Source organism: Gossypium raimondii, chromosome 7 (assembly GCF_025698545.1).
Source record: "Gossypium raimondii isolate GPD5lz chromosome 7, ASM2569854v1, whole genome shotgun sequence".
NCBI lineage: Eukaryota > Viridiplantae > Streptophyta > Magnoliopsida > Malvales > Malvaceae > Gossypium > Gossypium raimondii.
The window spans coordinates 9,823,993-9,828,065 of NC_068571.1; the positions used below are offsets into that span (position 1 = coordinate 9,823,993).

Here is a 4,073-nt window from a genome sequence, read left to right on the forward strand (position 1 = left end):
GGGTCAATGAGTGTACATTTGAACTTTCAAATTCTCATTTTCGTAATTTGATTAGTCAAGTTAGTAGAGTTTAACATTTGTTTCTTATGGGTATTCCTTAGAATGTCACTAAAAACCATTTGTTATTATCATCAGTCTCCTCTACAGCATATGGGTAACAGAGGATTTAGTCAAACAACAATTGACAGCACCTTTTTGGTGCTATTTGTTTTCTATTTCAAACAACCATTTGTTTCTATTTGTTTTTTTGTTTTAATGCTGTTTCTTTAGCATTAAATACCAAGAGTGCCATTATAAAAGAGAATTTACACTCCACAAATTTTCTCTGCAAGACTTGTATCCACTATGAAAACTGATGGACATTGGAAGTATAAATGATATAAATTCTCTCTTAATGAATATTAGAATCTTAAATTATATTAAACTTGTTGTCTAATGTATATCTACTTTATAATCATAATAATAAGATTATCTAATTTAATATTTTAAAATATATAATCGTATAAAATTTTCCGCCATCAAGAATTTTCTCTGCAAGACTTCCCTATGGAGGTTGGTTACCAAGACTAATCCGCATTAAAAATATAAATGATATAAAATTTTATTTTTAGTAAATATTAGAGTTTTAAAATATATTAATTTTTTATTTTAATAGATATCTATTTTATAATAATAATAAATTTATATTATCTAATTTAATATTTTCAAAATAAATAAAGTTGTCTAATATTAAAAAAAAACTTTTGGTAAGAAATAATTATATTGTTGAGCATAGCCGAGAGTGTTGTCCAGAACAATTCCACAAACTCCACGAATTTTTTATGCAAGACTTGGAAAAGTCTTATACCAAAAACAACTCAACTTTTCTTCTTTTTTTTTCCTTTTACAATAATAATTATATAATCCTGTGAAATATATTAAGTTCACAAGTCGAGGTATTAGCTCTAATCCTTGGAAGAAAGTTTATGAAGCTCTTTATAAAAATAAGTTTAAATAAAGTTAAAAAAAAAAACTCAAGTGATAATTAAGTTAATATCTTTTGATGCATAAATTGGTAATATATAAAGTGATAATTAAGATTACAATGGGCCAAAAGAAAATCTATTTTAGCGGCCAACTTTCATTGATTCACCGCTACTAAACAACACATGATAATCAATGGTGGATGAGTCATTTGCATAATTCTCATCGTTTCCATTCATTTCACTTCCCTGCAGCTTCAATGCAAGCTCAAGTCCATACACCACTTCGCTCATGGTTGGCCTTTTAATGCCTTCTGAAGCCAAACAACTTATAGCCACTTCACCAAATTTTAACAGACTTGCAAGCTTGATCTTACCCTGTAGATGAGTATCAATTACCTGATCCAGAGTTCCGTTGATGTAGCAATGTTGTACCCACTCCGCTAAACTTATTTGCATATGATCCTCGGCAGTTCGATCTATTGGCGCTCTTGCACATAGTACTTCACACAACACCACACCGAAAGAGTAGACATCGGATTTCTCAGTTATTTTCTGAAGACGGTAGTATTCAGGATCCAAGTACCCGATGCTGCCCTTGACGGCGGTGCTAATATGAGTATTGGATAAGTCATTCATTTTAGACAATCCAAAATCAGATACTTTGGCTATCCATTTCTCATTTATCAAAATATTTGTGGTCTTCACATCTCGGTGAATGATGGTGTGATTAGGACCCGTGTGGAGATAATGCAGCCCTTGTGCAGCACCAATACACATCTTGAGCCTTTGCTCCCATTGTAAAGGGGGGTTATTAGTGTTGTAGAGGTGATCTCTCAAGGTCCCATGAACCATGTAGTCATACACAAGGATCATTTCCATCTTGTCTTCACAATATCCGATCAGAGAAACTAAATTTTGGTGTCTAAGTTTGGAAAGCATCTCGATTTCAGTCCTAAACTCAAGCACCCCTTGTTGTGAGCTTGGATTCAAACGTTTGATCGCAACTGGGGTGGAGCTGGCATTATTAAATCCTTTGTAGACGTTGCCAAATCCTCCTCTTCCGATTATGAAACTTTTATCGAAATTGTTGGTAGCTGTTTTGATCTCCCTTAGTGAGATGCGGGGACAAATATCTGAAGATGGAGTAGAGCTTCTGCTGTTGGCAAATTTATTGGAATGTATCCGGTAAATTAGAAAAAGTAAAAAAGAGACGGTAATAAAGCCTGAGATAGGAGCAACAACAGCAACAATTATTGCTCTCTTCTTTGTAATTTGCACAACCGGCGACTTCCTAGGATGGATGTTAGGTCCAGATGTAAGATCAAAGCTAGGTTCGGAGAGAGAAAAACCGTTGCTCAATTTGAAGATTTCAAGCCCATTCAAGATGGCATCAGAATAACGAGTTCTCAAGCTGGCGAAGGATGCAAAGCAATAGTGAGATTTCGCTGCTTTTCATTTCCTTTCTTCCTATTGACACCACATAATCCCGATATACTGGAATCCCATTTCCACTACTCCAGGATATAACATCTGCTGCAGTTTCTGCAATTGAATTAGCCAATAAGATCTCAAACACTCTATCACCTTCTTTGGTTATCTCTATCTGGAGCTCACAAAAATGTAACCTTACAAAGTAATTGAACCCAGAATCAACAGGAAACTCCCATGTCAGCTGGTAGTTCTCATTCTGGGTCTTGTTCGTCCCCGTGGTCATTGCAATCAAATAAACCTCCCTTGGAGCAGAGTACGATGCTGTATAACTGCTGAAGTTGAGATCAGTCCTTACATAAACAGGAATAGCACTTGGTTTGGCTATTGTCAAATAAGCGACATCTGATAACCAGCTCCGGAACATCTCATCGTCGTCTCCTGGGATTTCCCTCCCACCAACGTTGATTCGATACATCTTCTCAAGGGCAGCGTTGTTTCCTAGGGTGTACAATCTTCCCTGTGCCTGGCCTAGAAAAGGTACTTCTTCATCACTCTCTGGTTTATAATATAGATTGGTTGGCATGGAAACAACTTCGATGCCATTTATGAAAGCATAAGAATCAGTGATTTCCGGAGTAGGAGTGAAGGTTAAGTTGAACCTTGGACCTTGATCAACGTTTACACAAAATTCTTTGACAACTGTAACTTCACCTCGAGCATGAAACAAAGCACTGAAATTCCGGAGAAGGGTAAAAGTACCAGCTTGAACAGAGAAGATAGCTTTCTTAGAAGGGTCGTCAAAGCCTGTATATGAAATTGGATAGAAGTGCAAGCGAATGAATTTCGGACCAGGACTGAGGGGAATAGAATAGGTGAACTGTGAGTAAGAAAGACGAGCTGTGGAGTAGGGGACCTGATTAATTTGTTCAGATGCAGCTTTAATCACTGATGATTTGTTTTCTTGCTCTATGGGGCTGAATTTTCCATTGCCATTGCCTATCCAATAACGGTTATTAAAAGACTCTCCATCGACGGAAGAACCACAATCAATTGCGTAGTTTTCTGTGGGGTAGTAAGGGTTAACATTGAAATCTGCTGTAACAGGAACCACAAGGTATTGACTGAAGAAGAAGAGGAGACAGGGAAGCAGCAGAAACAAGAGGTTTTGAAGGGAAAAAGTTGCTGTTTTGCTTGGATTCTCCATTGGTGAGGAAAAACAGATAGATAACCAGGAAGAAAGATCGAAATATTCCAAGCATCATACTAAGTGTGACAACATCTTATGAGAACTGCTAATACAAAAGCATTTAAAATTAATTTTTTTATTTATAAAATTTAAAATGGAATTTAATATTTGAAATATCACACTATTAAAAATAAACTAGTATAGTTGTATGGTAAAATTTTGAATATTAAATATATTCTAAGCAAAGTTTTTAGAACCAAAATTATGTTTAAATTGGTCAGATCATTTATTCTTAGGTTTTAATTAAATAAATTATTAAAATATAAAAATAAAAATATTTTAAAAATAAAAAAATAATTTAATCGGTTTTTTAGACTTGTTCTACCAGCTCGTAGTGGTACGTAGGTTAACTAGTATGATGCTTCTTTCCGAACTAGTACCTTGACCAATTCAATTGGTTTAAACAACTATGGTTCTATGTTTTTACACAT

General features: G+C 35.0%; 1 pseudogene; it reads right to left on the reverse strand.

Annotated features, from left to right (window-relative positions):
- Positions 1 to 1,024: 1,024 nt before the first annotated feature.
- LOC105802013 (receptor-like protein kinase FERONIA) lies at positions 1,025 to 3,789 on the reverse strand (annotated as a pseudogene).
- Positions 3,790 to 4,073: the final 284 nt, after the last annotated feature.